This window comes from Pinus tabuliformis, chromosome 2_2, assembly GCF_031772625.1.
Source record: "Pinus tabuliformis cultivar Carrire ecotype Pingquan chromosome 2_2, CPIR1, whole genome shotgun sequence".
Taxonomy (NCBI): domain Eukaryota; kingdom Viridiplantae; phylum Streptophyta; class Pinopsida; order Pinales; family Pinaceae; genus Pinus; species Pinus tabuliformis.
In genome coordinates this window covers 1291147874-1291173036 of record NC_142300.1, presented here as the reverse complement: position 1 = coordinate 1291173036, position 25163 = coordinate 1291147874, and the positions used below count along the sequence as shown (strand labels likewise).

The 25163-nt window shown below is 37.0% G+C and overlaps 2 pseudogenes; both read left to right on the top strand.

Annotated features, from left to right (window-relative positions):
- Positions 1-14870, top strand: part of LOC149198212 (dolichyl-diphosphooligosaccharide--protein glycosyltransferase subunit STT3B pseudogene) — a 28848-nt pseudogene extending 13978 nt beyond the window's left edge.
- Positions 14871-16163: 1293 nt separating this feature from the next.
- On the top strand, positions 16164-17804 carry LOC149198211 (dolichyl-diphosphooligosaccharide--protein glycosyltransferase subunit STT3B pseudogene; annotated as a pseudogene).
- Positions 17805-25163: the final 7359 nt, after the last annotated feature.

Below are 25163 nucleotides of genomic sequence, written 5' to 3'. Positions count from 1 at the left end.
TTCCTTTAATAAGAAACTTCTTTTACAATGTACTGGTGCAGTCCTTTACCAGCACACAGGCTACAACCTGCAGAGGGCTACAACCCTCTTAGCTCTTGTACTAGTCGATCCATTTACTAGTACGTAGGTGCCTGCCTACAGAATGCTCCAACCTTTACTCGTTCTCCAGCTGCTCCTGGAAGGGAGCTACTACCCCCTGGCTCTTGTACTGGCTGATATGTTTACCAGCACGTAGGTGCCAGCCTACTGAACTCTACGATCTTCCCGGGACCACGTTTCATACATTTTCATACTGGATCCATAAAACAACCTGCATCATCAATCTCTGAATCACCCAATACTGAATCACTGAAACCCTGTCAACAACATAGACAACATAACAGTAACCAGATCCAACTTCATCTTCAAATATCATACATCACATTGTATACGCTACTTGGACAAACCCAACCTGCGTGTATACGCTCTTTTGCCAAAGACAACCTGCGTACAGATCTGCAAATCCTAACTTATAATTCTGCAGCTATACCAGACATCAAAACATACCCAGATCATAACAATAAACATGCGTCAATAGATCTAGTCTATCCACAGTCAAACCATATGAAGATAATCATTCCAAGCCTTGAGATCCCGTTCCATAGTTCATCATCCTCCACATGAGTGAAACCATGGTTCAGATCACCAACCCATAACCAGCATTTGGATCTCACACTTCATCAGATATTCATTACTCACTCACACTCTTTGGCCTAATGATCTTCTCCTTATATAGGTTTAGGCCTTTCATAATACCACGGTCCAAAACCATAGTAAAACGATACCATCAACTCAATACTAGGGATCAACACGTCTGTCGAGATACTTTGGTCCAAAAACATAGGCTCAAGTACCGAGGACTAACTACCACAGACCAAAAGTAAGCTTTCCGACACGTACGCTCTTTTCCGTTCATGAACCTGCGTGTATATCCTACATGGTATATAGCGAACCTGCGTATACGCGACTTGGTATATAGCGAACCGGCGTGTATACGCGACTTGGGCTTAATGAACCTGCGTATATGAATTTTCTCTTCTTCTTATAGTCTGATCATCAATTCCTTGCTACTGACCTTCTACACTATGATTTGCCATCAGTGTGATTTGCCATCAAGGACAACACTTATCTCATAATGCCAACAATCTCCCCCTTTGGACTTGATGGCGAAGCTAGCTTGTCACACTTAGAACTATCATCTGATTCCTTTGAGCTATCCTCCATCAGTCACATCTGATATCTCTTCTGAAGATTCATCCAGTTATACATAAGTGAGATATTCTTCTATGAGAGGGTTGCCATCAAGTACAACACATGCATCATAATGCCAACAATCTCCCCCTTTGGACTTGATGGCAACAACACCAAATCACTCTCCCCCTTTGACATCAAGGGCAAAGGGTGGACCAAGATGTTCTCTTCCTTTGCTGAAAATTTCGCTGTCCATACTCCCCCTGAGCATCTGTTAAAATCTCTGAATGATCTCCCCCTTTGAATATGCCAAAGTGTACCAATCTGTCAATGCTCCCCCTGAGTACATGCCGAGTCTCTGTACTGCTGAAGTGTGTTGTTCATGCTCTTCCTGACTGTAGGCAAGATCTGCAAAAGATGTTCTTCAAGAAGAACATGACTCTATACATCATAAAAGACCTTCCTATCACCAAAGACTCATACATACATCCATCTCTCAACTAAGTGAGGATATACAAAAGTTGACTCATCCACCCAACCAAGTGGGGATACATCAAAAGTTTACATATGACAACCAATCACATTGCATCAATCATCCCAGGCATAGTGGGGAAACCAAAATAGGTCGTTACATGACCTTGACACCATGAAAGAGATACCACAAAAGAGATATATGACATAGAGACGAAATATCTAGAGTAAGACTTATGAATGTCACCAATAACTGATATTGGCAGCATCTGTCAATCACCATTCAGATCAGCAACCAAGAGATCCTTTTGTTCTCCTTTCGCCCTTTGTTCCACCTGAAACCAACAATGAATGTGAACTAGAACCAAAAGCTTCTAAGATAATGCCAACAATGCATCATTGGAAGATTATCTGTTCCCCCTGAACCTGTGCCAGATGGTCTCTGTCAGACCCATATCAGACTCTCTGTAACCAACATCTGTCCCTGCTGATTTCCTTCAAAATTCCATAAACGCGTCTGCATCCACATAAACAAGCGTATATACGCGGATAGGCCTTATGAAACTCGCGTACAACCATTTCCATATCAGCAACCTGTAAAATGTCCTGCAACAAGGTATGTCTGGACATAGATGTCAACTCCTCCTTTTTAAACATCATCCTGAAATCATTCACATTATGTGTGAAACCACCATAGCCATTACATCAACGTCAAGATCTACATGATCCAAGTATCATTACTTGGGAACATCTGCATCAATCAACATATGTAAGTATCAACCTATCATCATATAGATAAGAACTCATCACCATGTCTCCAACAAAGCAACTTTGAGTAGTCATCCATGTATCAGCATTATGTATCTTGAGCTCAAGCTCATTTGACAAAGCTTCTTGATATCATCAACAGCAACAATCCTTATCCACAAGAGTGCCTGCATCATAACTGTATGATCTTTATGCATATGATGACAGCAGCATATGAGTGACTCATCATCAAGTGAGGAAGATGTGTATTCAAGCTTTGTACTTCTCCTTATCCTTATGAAGATCACCATGTAAGCACCATATATGCATCATCAAGGAATCAACCATAAATCTGATCTGAACATCAACTAAGAATCATACGAGATTTTATCATGGACAACTCATAACCACATCATAGCAAGATATATCATTTAGCCATATAAGCATCATCACCAAGGACTAATAACCATAATGCCAACAATGAATTATTAAAGGCATATGCTCCCCCTCAACCTGTGCCATCTGTTTGTTGTTAGATCTGAACATGCATACATCAGTAGTAAGCATCAAGACATCATCATCATCAAGTTAGGATTAAAGCACTTCTAGCATCTTACAAGTATCAAGACATTTCAAGACATTCTCAGCAGACTGTAACTGTTAACCAATAGAGCAGATACTGGATTGAATCATATCAGACTCCTTTTCTGAGCCTGTCCCCACTGCTTTTCCACAGACTGATATATACGCGACTTTGCAGTGTATAACTCGCGTATATACGCGACTTCAATTTATGAAACTTGCGTATGAGTTTCAGGACACTGAAGTTTTACACCTTCAGCTCCCTCTGAGTTTATTATGTCTGTGTTGTGCTGAACCTGAGTATTTTGTGTTGTGCCACATCTTTCTGGCTGGACTTCCTTCTTCTTCCATATCTTCATGTGTGATGTTGTTTTCTCTTTTTGGTGAGATGTTCGTCCTTTGTTCCTGCATTCCTTTGCTATATGTCCAAGCTTGTTACATGCATAACATCTTACATGTTTCATATTCCTCCTGTAGCAATCAGCAGCTTTGTGACCAAACATATTGCAAGCAAAGCAATATCCATTAAAGTGCCTTGAATGTGGAGATCTTTCTTCATGATGGTCTTGAACTCTTCTTCTTCCACATCTGGCTGCAACATGTCCAAGATTATGGCATACATAACATTCAACATTATTCATAGGAGGAGTAAAAGATTTTCTTTGAAGAATTTCTTTCCTTGGTTGATGATGAGATTGACCTTTCATCTCCTTGTTGATCATTTTGGATTTCTCTTTATAGTCCCTTGCCTCACCTTGTGAACTAGATTCACCTTCAACAGATTCATGAAAACCAAGACCAGTATTTATAATAGGAGACCTTTGACTACTAAGAAGATCATCCAAGGCTTTAGTACTATCTTGAAATCTCAACAGTTTATCCTTTTCTTCTAATTTACCTTTCAAGATATTTACCTCAACTTGAAGTTGTTCCTCCTTTTCTAGACATTGCTTCTTCATGTCTTCTTCAGCTTTCCTTCCTTCTTCCAACTGATGCCTTAGTTTGAGAATCTCCTTTTCTTGCTCTTCATTCAGATCTTGTTGCATTTGACGAATTCTGAAGGCACATTCCAGTTTAGATTTTAAGCTGATATCTTCGTTTACCAGTTTTTCAATAGCTTGGAGTAGATCTTTATTCTGCTTCTTTGATTCTTCAAGATCTTCCTTTAGCGAGCGGATCGTGGCTTCAAGACTTTCATAGTAACTGGATCTATCTCTGAGTTTCTTGATGGTTGTGCTTCTTTCATTGACTTCATCTCTTAATGATGTCACTTCACCCTGCAACTTTTGACATTGATTTTCCTTGTCCTTGAGTAACTTTCTTACCTTGTTTCCTTCCTCTGATTGAGCTTTTAGTTTGGTAACTTCTTCTTTGAAAGCATATTCCCTTTTGTTCAATAGATCTTGTTGATCTTAAATTTTGTCTGTAAGCCTTCTAAATACTGCCTCTATTTGATATCTTTCTTGTTCACCCATAAGAGCAAGTTCAATAGTTTCACTATCACTTCCATCTATTTCACACGGAAATATAGCTGGAACATCAGAGGATAACACATTCATACCTGATAATGATTCTGAATCTGATTCTGAATCTGAAGAGCTTCTTATACCTAATCCCCAATCGATTTTCCCACTGTCATAGTTCTTCTGAGATGTCTTCTTCTTCTTAGGTGCTTTCTTCTTAAGCTTCTTTCCCATAGTTCCACGGATCTCCTTCAAGTGATCAAGCTTCTACCAAAGGACCTGCTCTGATACCAATTGTTGGAAATAATACTAAGAGGGGGGGGGGGGGGGGCTGAATCAGAATTATCAGATCAGATAAAACTTTTCAATTTCATACTCAGATTCATACACGTAGCTTCAGTTAAGGATATCAGCGTATATACGCGACTTCGTTAAGGGCAACTAGCGTACATGCAGTAATCTTATGATTCAGTCAGCTTATCTTCAGTAAATGCATCAGAACATTATTAACCATATTAATAGTAAACAATTGCAGTATAACAGAACAGATCATCACACATAAGGCACACACATGAACACCATGATATAAGGTGGAAACCCAATGTGGGTGAAAACCACCTGCTGCAATTTTGTTTCTATCTTCCTTTAATAAGAAACTTCTTTTACAATGTACTGGTGCAGTCCTTTACCAGCACGCAGGCTACAACCTGCAGAGGGATACAACCCTCTTAGCTCTTGTACTAGCCGATCCATTTACTAGTACGTAGGTGCCTGCCTACAGAATGCTCCAACCTTTACTCGTTCTCCAGCTGCTCCTGGAAGGGAGCTACTACCCCATGGCTCTTGTACTGGCTGATATGTTTACCAGCACGTAGGTGCCAGCCTACTGAACTCTACGATATTCCCGGGACCACGTTTCATACATTTTCATACTGGATCCATAAAACAACCTGCATCATCAATCTCTGAATCACCCGATATTGAATCACTGAAACCCTGTCAACAACATAGACAACATAACATTAACCAGATCCAACTTCATCTTCAAATATCATACATCACATTGTATACGCTACTTGGACAAACCCAACCTGTGTGTATATGCTCTTTTGCCAAAGACAACCTGCGTACAGATCTGCAAATCCTAACTTATAATTCTGCAGCTATAGCAGACATCAAAACATACCCAGATCATAACAATAAACATGCGTCAATAGATCTAGTCTATCCACAGTCAAACCATATGAAGATAATCATTCCAAGCCTTGAGATCCCGTTCCATAGTTCATCATCCTCCACATGAGTGAAACCATGGTTCAGATCACCAAGCCATAACCAGCATTTGGATCTCACACTTCATCAGATATTCATTACTCACTCACACTCTTTGGCCTAATGATCTTCTCCTTATATAGGTTTAGGCCTTTCATAATACCACGGTCCAAAACCATAGTAAAACGATACCATCAACTCAATACTAGGGATCAACACGTCTGTCGAGATACTTTGGTCCAAAAACATAGGCTCAAGTACCGAGGACTAACTACCACGGACCAAAAGTAAGCTTTCCGACACGTACGCTCTTTTCCATTCATGAACCTGCGTGTATACCCTACTTGGTATATAGCGAAACTGCGTATACGCGACTTGGTATATAGTGAACCGACGTGTATACGTGACTTGGGCTTAATGAACCTACGTATATGAATTTTCTCTTCTTCTTATAGTCTGATCATCAATTCCTTGCTGCTGACCTTCTGCACTATGATTTTTTATCAGTGTGGTTTGCCATCAAGGACAACACTTATCTCTTCCTCCTGTAGCAATCAACAGCTTTGTGACCAAACATATTGCAAGCAAAGCAATATCCATTAAAGTGCCTTGAATGTGGAGATCATTCTTCATGATGGTCTTGAACTCTTCTTCTTCCACATCTGGCTGCAACATGTCCAAGATTATGGCATACATAACATTCAACATTATTCATAGGAGGAGTAAAAGATTTTCTTTGAAGAATTTCTTTCCTTGGTTGATGATGAGATTGACCTTTCATCTCCTTGTTGATCATTTTGGATTTCTCTTTATAGTCCCTTGCCTCACCTTGTGAACTAGATTCACCTTCAACAGATTCATGAAAACCAAGACCAGTCATTATAATAGGAGACCTTTGACTACTAAGAAGATCATCCAAGGCTTTAGTACTATCTTGAAATCTCAACAGTTTATCCTTTTCTTCTAATTTACCTTTCAAGATATTTACCTCAACTTGAAGTTGTTCCTCCTTTTCTAGACATTGCTTCTTCATGTCTTCTTCAGCTTTACTTCCTTCTTCCAACTGATGCCTTAGTTTGAGAATCTCCTTTTCTTGCTCTTCATTCAAATCTTGTTTCATTTGACGAATTCTGAAGGCACATTCCAGTTTATATTTTAAGCTGATATCTTCGTTTACCCGTTTTTCAATAGCTTGGAGTAGATCTTTATTCTGCTTCTTTGATTCTTCAAGATCTTCCTTTAGCGACCGGATCGTGGCTTCAAGACTCTCATAGTAACTGGATCTATCTCTGAGTTTCTTGATGGTTGTGCTTCTTTCATTGACTTCATCTCTTAATGATGTCACTTCACCCTGCAACTTTTGACATTGATTTTCCTTGTCCTTGAGTAACTTTCTTACCTTGTTTCCTTCCTCTGATTGAGCTTTTAGTTTGGTAACTTCTTCTTTGAAAGGATATTCCCTTTTGTTCAATAGATCTTGTTGATCTTTAATTTTGTCTGTAAGCCTTCTAAATACTGCCTCTATTTGATATCTTTCTTGTTCGCCCATAAGAGCAAGTTCAGTAGTTTCACTATCACTTCCATCTATTTCACACGGAAATATAGCTGAAACATCAGAGGATAACACATTCATACCTGATAATTATTCTGAATCTGATTCTGAATCTGAAGAGCTTCTTATACCTAATCCCCAATCGATTTTCCCACTGTCATAGTTCTTCTGAGATGTCTTCTTCTTCTTAGGTGCTTTCTTCTTAAGCTTCTTTCCCATAGTTCCACGGATCTCCTTCAAGCGATCAAGCTTCTACCAAAGGACCTGCTCTGATACCAATTGTTGGAAATAATACTGAGAGGGGGCGGGCTGAATCAGTATTATCAGATCAGATAAAACTTTTCAATTTCATACTCAGATTCATACACGCAGCTTCAATTAAGGATATCATCGTATATACACGACTTCGTGAAGGGCAACTAGTGTACATGCAGTAATCTTATGATTCAGTTAGCTTATCTTCAGTAAATGCATCAGAACATTATTAACCATATTAACAGTAAACAATTGCAGTATAACAGAACAGATCATCACACATAAGGCACACACATGAACACCATGATATAAGGTGGAAACCCAATGTGGGTGAAAACCACCTGCTGCAATTTTGTTTCTATCTTCCTTTAATAAGAAACTCCTTTTACAATGTACTGGTGCAGTCCTTTACCAGCACGCAGGCTACAACCTGCAGAGGGCTACAACCCTCTTAGCTCTTGTACTAGCCGATCCATTTACTAGTACGTAGGTCCATGCCTACAGAATGCTCCAACCTTTACTCATTCTCCAGCTGCTCCTAGAAGGGAGCTACTAACCCCTGGCTCTTGTACTGGCTGATATGTTTACCAGCACGTAGGTGCCAACCTACTGAACTCTACGATCTTCCCGGGACCACGTTTCATACATTTTCATACTGGATCCATAAAACAACCTGCATCATCAATCTCTGAATCACCCAATACTGAATCACTGAAACCCTGTCAACAACATAGACAACATAACAGTAATCAGATCCAACTTCATCTTCAAATATCATACATCACATTGTATACGCTACTTGGACAAACCCAACCTGTGTGTATACGCTCTTTTGCCAAAGACAACCTGCGTACAGATCTACAAATCCTAACTTATAATTCTGCAGCTATACCAGACATCAAAACATACCCAGATCATAACAATAAACATGCATCAATAGATCTAGTCTATCCACAGTCAAACCATATGAAGATAATCATTCCAAGCCTTGAGATCCCGTTCCATAGTTCATCATCCTCCACATGAGTGAAACCATGGTTCAGATCACCAACCCATAACCAGCATTTGGATCTCACACTTCATCAGATATTCATTACTCACTCACACTCTTTGGCCTAATGATCTTCTCCTTATATAGGTTTAGGCCTTTCATAATACCACGGTCCAAAACCATAGTAAAACGATACGAAAAACTCAATACTAGGGATCAACACGTCTGTCGAGATACTTTGGTCCAAAAACATAGGCTCAAGTACCGAGGACTAACTACCACGGACCAAAAGTAAGCTTTCTGACACGTACGCTCTTTTCTTTTCATGAACCTGCGTGTATACCCTACTTGGTATATAGTGAACCTGCGTATACGCGACTTCGTATATAGCGAACCAGCGTGTATATGCGACTTGGGCTTAATGAACCTGCGTATATGAATTTTCTCTTCTTCTTATAGTCTGGTCATCAATTCCTTGCTGCTGACCTTCTGCACTATGATTTGTCATCAGTGTGGTTTGCCATCAAGGACAACACTTATCTCATAATGCCAACACTATGTTCAGTCTTGATAATGTACTTAAGTAATTAAGTAACATACTAGTCAAAATAATAAAGAAAAAAAATATTATTATATTTTTGACTTATTAAAGCATGGGTTTCATGCTTGGGTCACCATGTTTTAGGTAAAAGTCCCCATTGTGGACTTATAGGATTTATTCTGAGTCTATAGAATTATTTTACATTTAAAGGGACACTTCTTGGGATTTTGAATCATGTAAAGAGGTTAAGTATTGAGTCAAATATGAATTATGTAACCTCCACACCATGTCAGCCTAAGGGAATATCAAGTGGAACTAAGGACCCTACTTGACCCCACAAGAAGCCTATACAAGCAAGGTCATCGAATTCATTTGGAGCATCACTCTCTCATCAAGCTTGAATACTCTTGTAGCAGGGAAGAAGTGCAAAAATATCTTGTTGCTGGGAAGAAGTGTGAAGTTCTCTTGTAGCTAGGAAATCCTATTGACGAGAAGCCAAAGTGAGTGCGAGTTTGGTGAAGTCTAACGAGACAAGGAAAATAAAAATTTTGGTGTCTCTCTCTGTCTATTCTGTGCACTAGATTGGGAGATCGAAGTCTTCCAAGTTTCAATATTATTGGAGCCTGCAAGTTGTCATAAGTTGTTGAATAGTCGAAGTTGTTGGGAAGAGGTCGAAATTATGGGAGGTTGACTTGGTGTGGAGGGAATGTCTAGTCTTGGTCTAGTGTGAAGAGTATCAAATAATACTATTGAAAGGAACAATTATCTTAACTGGGTTTTCCCCTCGAGGGGGGTTTTGCCCTAGTGTGTGCCTACATCTTCATCTTGTGTCTATTGTTTTATGTGATGCTGCTTTTGGTAATTTGTTAATAAACTAAAGAAAGAAGATATAAATAATCATAATAATAAGAAACATCAAAAGTAATTATCAATATCAAGAAAATATTTACTACCTTAGTGATTTTCTAACATGCTATCAGAGCTTTTGTGAAGAAAGAAGAAAAAGGCAGTATCAACTTGATCCATTCATAGGTACTATCTCAGGGAAGGAGTCTATTATATTTGAGGAAGATGTCTAACTCAATCAAGGGTGATAAAAAAAGTGAAGGAGTACATAACTTCATATCCTGGAAGAAGAGGATTTACCTAATCCTCGAGAAGAACAAGGTGTTGGATTTGGTAAAAGGAAATGTAAACAACATTATAGAAGAAGCCATTGATGCCGACAAAGCAAAGTTTACAGATTTAGAATTGGTGGCTATGACTCTGATGATAAGAGTGATAAAAAACAACCTTGTCCCATTCATATCTAACATTGATTATGCTCAAGATATGTATGAAGCCTTTTTGAAGCTGTTCACTATTAAGAACATTGGTCAAGTAGCAAGTTTGAAGAATGAGTTGAGGAATACAACGATGACTAAAGAAGATATTGTGGCAACCTTATTTGTGAAGATAACTAGACTCAGAGATGATATCTTAGCCATCGATGAGATTTTTCCAGACAAAGAACTTGTGATCACTACTCTATTATAATCGGCACCCTCTTGGAGTGGATTTGTTGCAGGTCTCAATAGTTCGAAGGTATCTCCCAGCTTTGAAGAATTATGGACCACATGTAGTCAAGAAGATTAAGGATCTCAATCATTGTCAATCCTGAAGGAGTATCAAATTCTTATGTTTCTCATCATAAATGAAAGAGACCGAAGGAATCGAGGAAGAAAGTTTATAGGTCCAGGATAGAGTGCTATCAATGTCATAAGAAGGATCACTACAAAAGTGACTTCCTAAGAATCCAAAGAATAAGAAGAGAGGAATGGATCAATCCAAACTTGATGTACAAGAAGACTCCAAGAAAGTCATGCCCGAAGAACCTGACATTAGAAACTTACAATATTAAGTCCCTTGCTTGTAGCTTTATATAGCTTGTTTTATATGTTTTAGAATTTATAGGTTTTTAACATATTTTGGAAAAGGAATTTTTGTATTGTCTTAAGTTTGTAGCTTCCCATCCAGCTTTGGATGGAGCCCCCAACAACTCCCAAAGATAAGTATCTCATGTCTTTTCAGTATTGTGCTGTTTTCGAAAATCATACCACATGGATTGGCTCCAAATGTTGAAGAAAATGGGGTATGATGGTCTTCATCCCTGACAATTCCATTGAATTACCATTTACGCAATGAGGATCCTCACTGGCCAACAAGGCTTACAATTGTTCCAATGTCACTAATTCCATTTGTGCATTAATGCACATCAAAATGCTCTTCACTCTCCAACTGTCATGACCTAATGCAGGGCACAAAAAAAATAAAATAAAATAAAATAAATAACATATCTATATCTATATATATATATATATATATATATATATATATATATATATATATATATATAGATATATATATATTCAATTTAGTATAACGCACCATTGAATAAATTAGGAATATATGAAATGTATCTTAGTGGAATATATGGTTGCCAGTATTCATTATATGACTTTTTTGTCTCCTGCCATCTCTGCTGTCCATTTGCTCGCTATGTGAGAGATAATCCTTATTTTCCACAACATTGAAAGATATGGAGAATTCCCTCTCTGTATGATGCAATTTTTTCTTTTTCAAATAAGCATATTTTTGCAATATATTTTTTGTTTAAACATAGCCTCATGTTAAGAAGATGCCTCTTTTAATTTAAGTGCTATGCTTTAGAATAGCTATAAGCTCCTGATATATTGATTTTTCGTTCAAATCCTTATGACATGTTGGATCTTCATCTGATCTTCATCTTCAACTATGTTGTTGATGCTTTTCAAGAGATTTATTTTATTGATGATGAATATATTTTAATTCTTCTTGCATCCAAATTTTTGTGTTCATAACAATAGTGTTGAAGGATTTAGAGAAATCCTGTTGATGCAATGAAATGTAGTAATGTAACTTAATTACTTACAAAACCTTATTCATTTCAATAGGAGTCTCTTGCACTCATAAAGGATATATACATGAAATTATTGTTTACATTTGTACAACATTTAATTAGTTGTTGAGATAGATGTCTACACATAGAGATTGCAAATAATATGGTTCGGATGTAGATCTCAAGATGCTTCATGATGAATGCTTTTATAAAACAAACTTAAAAATATATAAAGAATCTGATCCTTCGCTTGATGGCAATACCTTTCCTTTTTCTTGCATCCATATTTGAATATAATATAATTTTCTTCTCCGCTTAATGTCAATACCTTTGCTTTTGCTTCCATGCATATATTTGGATGGATCTTAGGTTTTTCATAGATCAAATGGTAATTAAATGCAGGGATCATCATAATGTACATTGATGCATTCCATATAAACACTTAGATTTATCAGAAGGTGAAGAATTTTGAGAAAAAATTGATGAAGAAATTATACAATAAGTTAGCCTTATCTTATAACACACTTTCAATAGATATGAAATTGTCTTAGCAGTACTATCTATGCTTGAAAATATTTATTTACACATTTATGTACAGGAGATATACATGCGTACATAATAAATTATCATTGAAGAATGGACTTTTGAATGGTGACTGATTGATGTTTCTAGCTCATGAAGAAAGTGGCGTGATCTCACAATTTGATTATGCTTTTGTTCTTGTTGCTTCTTAATTGCTTCAAATTTTTGACATAATCATAAGCCTCTTGTTCCTCTTCGTTACTCCTTCCTACACCAATAATATCCCCCTTAGATCGTGATCAATTTCATATACTCTATAGAATTTTAAGTTCTCCTTTTTAAGTCACATTAGTGAAGAGAGTTTGCGAAAATTATCCCTAACTTGTTTCTCAGATATTCAAACTGTTCTCTAGCAAGAGGCTTGTAAATATATTTTTTCTTTGTTCTTTTGTGGGTATGTACTCCAACTTCATTGTTTGGTGAGCGACTTATTCTCTGAGAAAGTGGTACTTTATAGCTATATGCTTAGTCTTTGAGTGGAGCATAGGAATTTTGAAATGTTTATTTCACTTTTATTGTCACATTTGATAGATATAGGTTCATTAAAATTAACCTTCATATCCTGTAGTGTATGTTTCATCCACAACACTTGTGTGCAACAAGCTGCAAATGCTATATATTCTGCTTCTGTTGTAGATAGAGAAGCTGATGATTATTTATTGCTTAAACAAGCAGCCAAAGACTCTCATAGCTAGAATGCACCACCACTTGTACTTCTTCTATCATCCGCACAACAAGCCCAATCCACATCTGTGTATGTTGTCAGTCTAAAGTTCGTCCCTTTTGGATAACATAGACCATAGCCTGTAGTTTGTTGGAAAATGTAACTATGTTCAGTCTTCAATAATGTACTAAAGTAATTAAGGAACGTACTAGTCAAAATAATAAAGAAAAAAATATTATTATTATTTTGACTTATTAAAGCATGGGTTTCATGCTTGGGTCACCATGTTTTAGGTAAAAGTCCCCATTGTGGACTTATAGGATTTATTCTGAGTCTATAGAAATATTTTACATTTAAAGAGACCCTTCTTGGGATTTTGAATCATGTAAAGAGGTTAAGTATTGAGTAAAATATGAATTATGTAACTTATACACCATGTCAGCCTAAGGGAATATCAAGTTGAACTAAGGACCTTACTCGACCCCACAAGAAGCCTATATAAGCAAGTTCATCAAATTCATTTGGAGCATCACTCTCTCATCAAGCTTGAATAATCTTGTAGCAGGGAAGAAGTGAAAAAATATCTTGTTGCTTGGAAGAAGTGTGAAGTTGTATTGTAGCTAGGAAATCCTGTTGACGAGAAACCAAAGTGAGTGCAAGTTTGGTGAAGTCTAACGAGACAAGGAAAATAAAAATTTTGGTGTCTCTCTATGTCTATTTTGTGCTCTAGATTGGGAGATCGAAGTCTTCCAAGTTTCAATATTGTTGAAAGCTGCGAGTTGTCATAAGTTGTTGAATAGTCAAAGTCGTTGGGAAGAGGTCGAAATTATGGGAGGTTGAAATTACAGAACCATAGTTTCACATATGAAACCATGCACACAAGATTCATTGAGTAAAAACCCTAGAAAGCTCGGGAATAGTTGTGATTAATATATTAATGTAATGACTAGGAAATTGAAAATAGAATTGAACTCTGTAATGACACCTCTAAGCCTAAAGTTTGAAACCCTGTAACTCTTCGTGAGGAATTTTAGGCTCAAAACCAAACAATAGGAGCTACTATTGCAGATGGGGATTCTTTGTTTGGTATATGTGCTCACATTTATAATGAGATTTTTTAGTGTGCTTCAATATGAAAGAATGATCCATGAGTCCAATTCGTATTTCAACTATATAACCACTTTGTACTTGATGTAAAAAGGTTTCTATGAAATCTATAATTGGCTCCATTTCGAGAGCTGGTATCCCTTGGGTAGAATCATTTGAGAAACCCTTTACCCTAGTCTTCTAGTCATTGCCTCTTCTTTATTGGACTCTCATATTTCTTTGCTTTGCAATGAACATAAGTCTGTGTGTTGATGGCACCATTTTTTTGTCGAATACCACTCTCGTTGGTTAGTTTTTTGGTAAGGAGATTTGGGATTCTGGCACCAAACTTGCGGCAACATCTTTGATTTCCATTATTCCCTCATATATTTCCCTACTTTTAACTTTCTACTTGTTTGTGAAGGTTGTGAAAACTAGATCCATGGCATAGTCAGTCGCCTCAACTTTCACTTAATTTTATATGATCTATTTGAGGAGGTTATATTACAATCATTAATTAATTCCAATCTATGTTGTGGCTCTTCTTCTTTTTTCCGAGGAAAAAATCTGTAACTTTTTATTAAAAGAAATGAAAAGTTACAATTGCAGATGCATGATGCATTTCCGTAAGCTGCCCAATGGGCTCGAGTGCCATGGCACCCTACGCAACGTTACTGGATTAACGTGCAAAAAATGATGAGAAAAGAAGAGAGAGAAAAGGAGAAAAAAGAGAGAGAGAGAGAGGGAAGAGAGGTGAAGGCAAAAACTGAATTACATATGTGAGTGAAACTCACGCTTCAGGTTTTCCTTCCTTTTTTCTTTTCGACCTTGCGCCATCCTCCTTGAGTGGGCTCGATCGAGGCTATGACTAACTGTGTTTCTGCTTTCTGCGTGCCTGAGTCCTTGTCTGAATCTGATGTGTCTGAATGGTGGTGCCGCTTTATCCCTCCCATGTTCTGTTCATCATTTGTCTTCTCTGCCTGATTTGGGTGGTGCTGTGAAACCTTGGTATCTGTTGTGGTTTCCTTCTGTTTCCCCATTTCTTGGGGGACCTCAGCTGTCTCTGCGGTAGTATCTTCCTCTTCGGCTTCTGATTCTTCATCTTCTGAGACCGGAGGGGAAAAGAACCATCCTTTCTTCTGCTTCCCTTTCTTCTTTCTTTTGCTATTTAATTTTTTGGCTTCTGGACATGTGCTTTGCAGGTGTCCTGTTTGTCTGCATAGCCTACACCTAAAGGCAGTATTTTCATAGTCTAGTGCTTGCAACCAGTTTTGTTGTTTATAGATCACCCTTATGTTGTCAGGCAGCCCTTTACTTAAATCCACTTCCACACAGATTCGTGCGAAAGTGAAAATCCTCTCATCAATCCTTTCCATATCTGTTTTGATGTATTTCCCGATGCTGTTCCCGATTCCTTCCAGGACTCGTTCACTCCAGAAATGTAGGGGGAGGTTGTAAAGACGAACCCATACCGGCACTTTGGAGACTGTCATTTTGTTTAGGTCGAAGTCTGTAAACCATGGGGTTATAAACAGCCCTGTCGTTCCCCAGAACCAAGGCCCAGTATTGATAATTATATCTCTGACTTCCCTGGATGCAAATCTGACTATGAAAAACCCTTTAGAGCATAAGTGTATTTCGCATTCCATGGTCCAATTTTTGAAGATCCAGTGGAATAGATTCGTTGGTGTTGGCCAAAAGCTGTTGAATCGGCATATGAGGGCCTGCGATTCATATGACTTAACATAGTCATCCAGCCCTGTGGAGTCAAAATTAAGGGCTAGAGTTTGCCCTAGCTGTTCAACTATGTATGGCCGAGGTGTGTATCCGCCTTGATCTGGGGAGGAGCCTGATTCTCTGTTTCCTTGGAGAATGTTTTTATATGATGAAGCTCCCTTGGGTTTTTGCTGGGGTACTGATTTCCCCTTTTCCCCTCCTAAACTGCTTGGCTGTCCCTGAGATGGTGCCCCTCCTCTCAGCCTGAGATTCAAGAGAATGGTTTCTCCTGGGCTGATCTCGTAGCTTTCCAGGGTTCTGTGGTCCTGGAGAGACCACCTATCACTGACTAGGTGTTGGATCTGGCCTGGATAGCCAGTCAGAGCACAAATTTGCTGCTTTAGCAGCGAAACAGAACTATCTCCACTTACCCATACTAAGAAAGATTTCTTCTCAGGGGTTTTGATAAAAATCTGAAAACTATTTTTGGTTACCTGATGTATGCACTCTGGCTGAGCTCTGCCAAAAACAGTGTCTATACTGGTTGTCAGATGATCTTGCTGTGAACGTTCTTCCAGATCTTTCCTCTTATTGGGTTGATCTGCCTTTTGTATGGCGAGGAAGGCGTGTCCTCTGATCGTTCGGTGCCTATTCCCGCCGATCTGAAGACTGGGTGCCGTATAATCTTGAAAATTACTCCAATCTGTTAGATCCGGCCTGGATCTGAGGAGTTTGAACCATGCAATTGTGTGATGGTTCGGATCTGTTGCATGCAGTCCCTCATTCTTGCATGCAAAGGACAGCAGTGGGGTTAGCGGCCTGAAGAACAGCCAGCAGGCTATGCCTGCATAGATCGACCCGAACCCTGTCGATTCTCCGCCCCTGAAATAGATTCTGTGCCAAGAGACAGAGATTGTCTGCCGATCTCTGTCCGCATTCAGTTTCCCGATCTTATCCTTCCGATCTACCTTTAAATCGTTCAGTCCTTCAATCATTTCTGCTATGGCAGTGGCGTCGGGGTCTTCCCTAGCAATGGACCGGATAATCGCACCCTTCCATGATGATCGATGGGGTTTCGGGGCCTCCTTCGGCACGCGCTTGTGGCCGAGACTGCAAAGACCAGGGCCTATGGCCTTCCCTTCCGCGCCACCTCCAACACTCACCCAGACAGCGGCTCCATTCCCAGCGTAGAGAAAGCACGCTACGGTGGCTCTTCTAGTGACTAGGAGATATTCATTTCTATTATGCATCACATACAATTGCATGTATATCCCATAAATGCTTAGTGTGATAAAGATCTGATTTGTATGGTTTAATGAGCATGTGTAGAATGGAGAACACATGGCTGCCATATGATTCTTGTTCTTGTTGCAAGTATTTTACTTTGTAGACCGGGTTATACATAACCTAGATGACCCAAAACTCTTTCAAGCCTTTTTGAAGATAATTGTGACTAGCGCAATAAGAGTAGGGCACTTAACACTTGGACTTGGCATGACATCATATATCTCCTTGCATTAGGTTTTTCTACTCCCTTCTCGATCCAACATATGTAAGATATTATATACCATTCATTGCCTCTATTTCAGAGCATTAACCTATAGTTTGATCATCATTTATGGTTGAGTTTCACATCTTTCTTTTCTTCTTCCCAACAAGGCTCTACTTTTTTTTCAAAAGATTTACAGATGACACTATTTTTGTTGTGCTATATGGTCTCACTAGTTTATATTGATTTATGGTTCATATAATCCTTGTCGTAGCTCTAGTCATGTGTCTAATAAGTGCTATAGTAATATCTTCACCTGTCATAGCTCTAGTCATGTGGCATAACGCTCTAATGGAAATAGTGACCTAATTTCCCTACCCTAACTGTTTGGCTCCTCCTGATCCAGCAAAACCCTTCAAAATCAAATCAAATCTTGTGCTACTATACCTACCCTAATATCATTTTCTTGATCTAGTCATCTTGGCTGAGATCCTTACGAAGAGAGCCCTCTCCTGGCCTAGTAGGGCTAGCTACTTGGCTAAGAACGATTTGTGGTTACCTTGGCATTGCCTTTCTTCAGCCTGAGGTTCAATCTAGGTGATAACAATAATGCTTCCAAAAGATGTTATTTAATAAACATTGTATAATAACATCATTCCAATCATTCCAATACAAGGGTTTGTCTTTCATTAGCATTAATGTTTCCCTCTAATTCCATCACTGGCCAACAAGGCTTACAATTGTTCCAATGTCACTAATTCCATTTGTGCATTAATGCACATCAAAATGCTCTTCACTCTCCAAAAAATAAAAAAAAAAAATAATATATATATATATATATATATATCTATATATATATTAAATTTAGTATAACGCACCATTGAATAAATTAGGAATATATGAAATGTATCTTAGTGGAATATATGGTTGTCAGTATTCATTATCTGACTTTTTTGTCTCCTGCCATCTCTGTTGTCCATTTGCTTGCTATGTGAGAGATAATCCTTATTTTCCACAACATTGATAGATATGGAGAATTCCCTCTCTGTATGATGCAATTTTTTCTTTTTCAAATAAGCATATCTTTGCAATATATTTTTTGTTTAAACATAGCCGCATGTTAAGAAGATGCCTCTTTTAATTTAAGTGCTATGCTTTAGAATAGCTATAAGCTCCTGATATATTGATTTTTCATTCAAATCCTTATGACATGTTGGATCTTCATCTTCAAATATGTTGTTGATGCTTTTCAAGAGATTTATTTTATTGATGATGAATATATTTTAATTCTTCTTGCATCCAAATTTTTGTGTTCATAAGAATAGTGTTGAAGGATTTAGAAAAATCCTACTGATGTAGTGAAATGTAGTAATGTAACTTAATTACTTACAAAACCTTCTTCATTTCAATAGGAGTCTCTTGCACTCATAAAGGATATATACATGAAATTATTGTTTACATTAGTACACCATTTAATTAGTTGTTGAGATAGATGTCTACACATAGAGATTGCAAATAATATGGTTCAGATGTAGATCTCATGATGCTTCATGATGAATGCTTATATAAAACAAACTTAAAATATATATAAAGAATCTCATCCTTCACTTGATGGCAATACCTTTCCTTTTTCTTGCAACCATATTTGAATATAATATAATTTTCTACTCCTCTTAATGTCAATACCTTTGCTTTTGCTTCCATGCATATATTTGGATGGATCTTAGGTTTTTCACAGATCAAATGGTAATTAAATATAGGGATCATCATAATGTACATTGATGCATTCCATATAAACACTTAGATTTATCAAAAGGTGAAGAATTTTGAGAAAAAATTGATGAAGAAATTATAGAATAAGTTAGCCTTATCTTATAACACGCTTTCAATAGATATGAAATTGTCTTAGGAGTACTATTTATGCTTGAAAATATTTATTTACACATTTATGTACAAGAGTTATACATGCATACATAATAAATTATCATTGAAGAATGGACTTTTGAATGGTGACTGATTGATGTTTCTAGCTCATGAAGAAAGTGGCGTGATCTCACAATTTGATTATGCTTTTGTTCTTGTTGCTTCTTAATTGCTTCAAATTTTTGACATAATCTTAAGCCTCTTGTTCCTCTTCGTTACTCCTTCCTACACCTATAATCTCCCCCTTAGATCGTGATCAATTTCATATACTCTGTAGAATTTTAAGTTCTTCTTTTGAAGTCACATTAGTGAAGAGAGTTTGCGAAAATTATCCCTAACTTGTTTCTCAAATATTCAAATTGTTCTCTAGCAAGAGGCTTGTAAATATATTTTTTATTTGTTCTTTTGTGGGTATGTACTCCATCTTCATTGTTTGGTGAGCGACTTATTCTCTGAGAAAGTGGTACTTTATAGGTATATGCTTAGTCTTTGAGTGGAGCATAGGATTTTTGAAATGTTTATTTCACTTTTATTGTCACATTTGATAGATATAGGTTCATTAAAATTAACCTTCATATCCTGTAGTGTATGTTTCATCCACAACACTTGTGTGCAACAAGCTGCAAATGTTATATATTCTGCTTCTGTTGTAGATAGAGAAGCTGATGATTATTTATTGCTTAAACAAGCAGCCAAAGACTCTCATAGCTAGAATGCACCACCACTTGTACATTTTCTATCATCCGCACAACAAGCCCAATCCACATCTGTGTATGTTGTCAGTCTAAAGTTCGTCCCTTTTGGATAACATAGACCATAGCCTGTAGTTTGTTCGAAAATGTAACTATGTTCAGTCTTCAATAATGTACTTAAGTAATTAAGGAACGTACTAGTCAAAATAATAAAGAAAAAAAAATATTATTATTATTTTGACTTATTAAAGCATGGGTTTCATGCTTGGGTCACCATGTTTTAGGTAAAAGTCCCCATTGTGGACTTATAGGATTTATTCTGAGTCTATAGAATTATTTTACATTTAAAGAGATCCTTCTTGGGATTTTGAATAATGTAAAGAGTTGAAGTATTGAGTCAAATATGAATTATGTAACCTCTACACCATGTCAGCCTGAGGGAATATCAAGTTGAACTAAGGACCTTACTCGACCCCACAAGAAGCCTATATAAGCAAGTTCATCAAATTCATTTGGAGCATCACTCTCTCATCAAGCTTGAATAATCTTGTAGCAGGGAAGAAGTGCAAAAATATCTTGTTTCTTGGAAGAAGTGTGAAGTTCTATTGTAGCTAGGAAATCCTGTTGACGAGAAGCCAAATTGAGTGCGAGTTTGGTGAAGTCTAATGAGACAAGGAAAATAAAAATTTTGGTGTCTCTCTATGTCTATTTTGTGCTCTAGATTGGGAGATTGAAGTCTTCCAAGTTTCAATATTGTCGGAAGCTGCGAGTTGTCATAAGTTGTTGAATAGTTGAAGTCGTTGGGAAGAGGTAGAAATTATGGGAGGTTGACTTGGTGTGGAGGGAATGTCTGGTCTTGGTCTAGTGTGAAGAGTATCAAATAATACTATTGAGAGGAAGAATTATCTTAACTGGGTTTTCCCCTCGAGCGGGGTTTTGCCCTAGTGTGCGCCTACATCTTCATCTTGTGTCTATTGTTTTATGTGATGCTGCTTTTGGTAATTTGTTAATAAACTAAAGAAAGAAGATATAAATAATCATAATAATAAAAAACATCAAAAGTAATTATCAATATCAAGAAAATATTTACTACCTTAGTGATTTTCTAACATGCTATTAGAGCTTTTGTGAAGAAAGAAGAAAAAGGTAGTCTCAACTTGATCCATTCATAGGTACTATCTCAGGGAAGGAGTCTATTATATTTGAGGAAGATGTCTAACTCAATCAAGGGTGATAAAAAACTTGAAGGAGTATATAACTTCATATCCTGGAAGAAGAGGATTTACCTAATTCTCGAGAAGAACAAGGTGTTGGATTTGGTAAAAGGAAATGTAAACAACATTATAGAAGAAGCCATTGATGCCGACAAAGCAAAGTTTATAGATTTAGAATTGGTGGCTATGACTCTGATGATAGAAGGGATAAAAAACAACCTTGTCCCAGTCATATCTAACATTGATTATGCTCAAGATATGTATGAAGCCTTTTTGAAGCCGTTCACTATTAAGAACATTGGTCAAGTAGCAAGTTTTAAGAATGAGTTGAGGAATACAAAGATGACTAAAGAAGATATTGTGGCAACCTTATTTGTGAAGATAACTAGACTCAGAGATGATATCTTAGCCATTGATGAGATTTTTCCAGACAAAGAACTTGTGATCACTACTCTATTATGATCATCACCCTCTTGGAGTGGATTTGTTGCAGGTCTCAATAGTTCGAAGGTATATTCAACCTTTGAAGAATTATGGACCACATGTAGTCAAGAAGAATTAAGGATCTCAATCGTTGTCAATCCTGAAGGAGTATCAAATTCTTATGTTTCTCATCATAAATGAAAGAGACCGAAGGAATCGAGGAAGAAAGTTGATAGGTCCAAGATAGAGTGCTACCAATGTCATAAGAAGGGTCACTACAAAAGTGACTTCCTAAGAATCCAAAGAATAAGAAGAGAGGAATGGATCAATCCAACCTTGATGTACAAGGAGACTCCAAGAAAGTCATGCCCGAAGAACCTGACATTAGAAACTTACAATATTAAGTCCCTTGCTTGTAGCTTTATATAGCTTGTTTTATATGTTTTAGAATTTATAGGTTTTTAACATATTTTGGAAAAAGAAATTTTGTATTGTCTTAAGTTTGTAGGTTTCCATCAAGCTTTAGATGGAGCAGCCAACAACTCCCAAAGATAAGTATCTCATGTCTTTGCAGTATTGCGTTGTTTTCAAAAATCATACCACATGAATTGGCTCCAAATGTTGAAGAAAATGGGGTATGATGGTCTTCATCCGTGAAAATTCCATTGAATTACCATTTACACAATGAGGATCCTCCATTGTGTCTCCAACGATTTTTGGGCATAATGCTCTAATGGAAATAATGAAACATCCAAACCAAGCGGAGGCATAAACTAATGACCAAACTCTACATAATTTACTGCAAGTACTAAGGAATGAAACCACCAGTAGATCTTAGGAGAGGAATGCAATGATGAAATCTGAAAGAATCACATATTTTTTGGCTAAGGGATATCTTGTATTAAATTCCCTTATTTATTAAGATGTCTTTCAACCAAAACAAGTGAAGTAAAAGTCCAAAGCAACTATATCTTCAATCCTGCAGAGTATAAATTTGATGGGCACTCCTACCCGTCAAGTAAATATAACTTTGATGGGCACTCAAACCCGTCAAGTAAATATTTTATGATGTGTCTCTTTTTAAATGTGCACTTTCTCCCACACATACACTTCTCTCTCTTTCTCTCTCTCTCTCTCTTTCATAGACACACACACACGCACATATCTGCTCCCAAATAGATATGGGTAAATTTCTATTTCACCCAAATTTACAGTTTTAATTTTTTTTTTTAAATTTACTTCAAGATATTTGTGATTTGGGAGTTCTAGAAGGGGGAATTTGAAACCTCAAGAGTTCAACTTGGGAGAGCTACACCTTTATGAGGGCTATGAGACAACTAGATGGAGTTCATTCTAAAAGATTTCAAAATGATTGAATATGTTGACGAATACTTTACGAGACAAAGATCAAGACAAGTAGTCATAAATGAGGGAGGGTGTTGGAGATATTAAATCCCACCTTTCTTGTGCTTAATATTTGATATCAGTCATCATATGTATTGGTTATTGTAATCTCTATGTGAATTGTTTATTTGTTTTATGTAAGAGAGGGTTAGTTAGTTTGATTTAAGAGATTTTTTCAACTCATATAAATATGTACTATTGTGATGATAATAATAAATGTAGAATAGTTTTTTTGTGCAATAATTTCTACTCTCCACAATTTTATCTAAATTCATCAGTATTTCATAAGTTTATGTAAAGTTTTAAAAGTAGATAATTTTTTTTTGAAATAGTGAGAGTACTTATCATAAATTAGTTATGTATTAGTATTAAGGATAATAATTATTAATTATTATCTTAATAGATAAAAAATAGACAGTTTATTGGTGGTTGTCAAATTCATTTTCCACACATAGTTTGATATAGTTTGTTTTAAGCTTTTCCAAAGTTGCAATAGTATATTTTTAAAAATATAGGGGGAATAGTTATCATTCAAAGCTCCATTAATAATAGAGATAAATACTATTGGTTGTCATCCATAACTGTAAACTAATTCATCATAGTTGTTCAAAGAATTGAAGTTAAAAATTTCATAAAAAAATGGAATTTTCATGTATGTTTCCATAGATAGAATTTGTTCAAAAAATATTTTTAATTTTGGATATAGAATTAAGATTAAGATATTTTTAATAAAACCATTTTTTATTTTTATTTAATATATAGTCAAAAGAATGATGATAGATAGAATTTGTCGTTAAAAAAAAAAAATTATTTCTTATTCTGGATATAAAATTAAGATTAAAGATATAATAAAAAAATATGATTTTATTGACTTGGTTAAATTTTTTGGTTTTGGAAAAAGATTTAAAACTATTTTTAATTACTAAGAAATCACATTCTTCACACATAAAGAAATATGTGAGTTATCTAAGAGTCAAAAGTTTTTATTAATAACAAATACATTTAAAGAAATACGTGAGTTATCTGAGAGTCAAAAGTATTTGTTAATAACAAATACATTTACATTTAAGAGTGACAGTTTACTCATTACAAACTATGGACAAAATACATTAAATATATTTAATTAAGTTAATGACTGTGAGTGAGGAAGAATTTAACTGAAGTGCTAAAATCTAATTTGTGTTATTTTGATAGTCGAAAAAAACATTAAATAGGCGAGGGGAGGGGAGAAGATTGTTCGTTGATTGTAATGCCGGTGATTGTTCATACAGAGCAGCACAGCACAATTCGGGATGGGCAGTTACGTTTCTTGCGCTTCCAAGACTGTACCTTCCAGCACTGTGAAAGTCATCCATTGGAATGGCAGCGTTCAGGACCTTCCTAAAGGCGGCGGCCGCCGGATAAAGGCGGCAAAGCTAATGCTGGACAATCCTCAGCACTTTGTATGCCACGCCAATGGCTTGCAGATCGGGCGGAGGATTAATCCTCTCACGGCAGATGAAGAACTGGAATTGGGGCATCTCTATTTTCTTGTGCCCATGCCCAAGCTGCATTCCCTACTCTCTGAGACAGACATGGCCGCCCTGGGATTGAAGGCCAATTCCGCCATGAAAGCTAAAGCTAAAGCTACAAACAGAAGAAGCTCCAGAGCCAGCGCCAGAGGCAGAGTACTCCCTTTCTGTGGTGACCTCATGCGTCCAGAGCCAGAAACAGAAATGAAGACTGATGCATTATTGTTATTGGAGGAGGAGAAACAAATTAGCGGAGCGCAGGAGGAGGAGGAGCTGCTGGAGCTGAATTTGGAAAACGAAGAAGATCCAGAGGAGCTGCTGGAGCTGAATTTGGAAAACGAAGAAGATCCACAGGTGTTAAGGGCGCTTGCGCAGCTAAGATTGAACCCAAGCAAACGCTGGAAGCCAAAGTTGGAGACAGTTCAGGAGTTCCGGCCA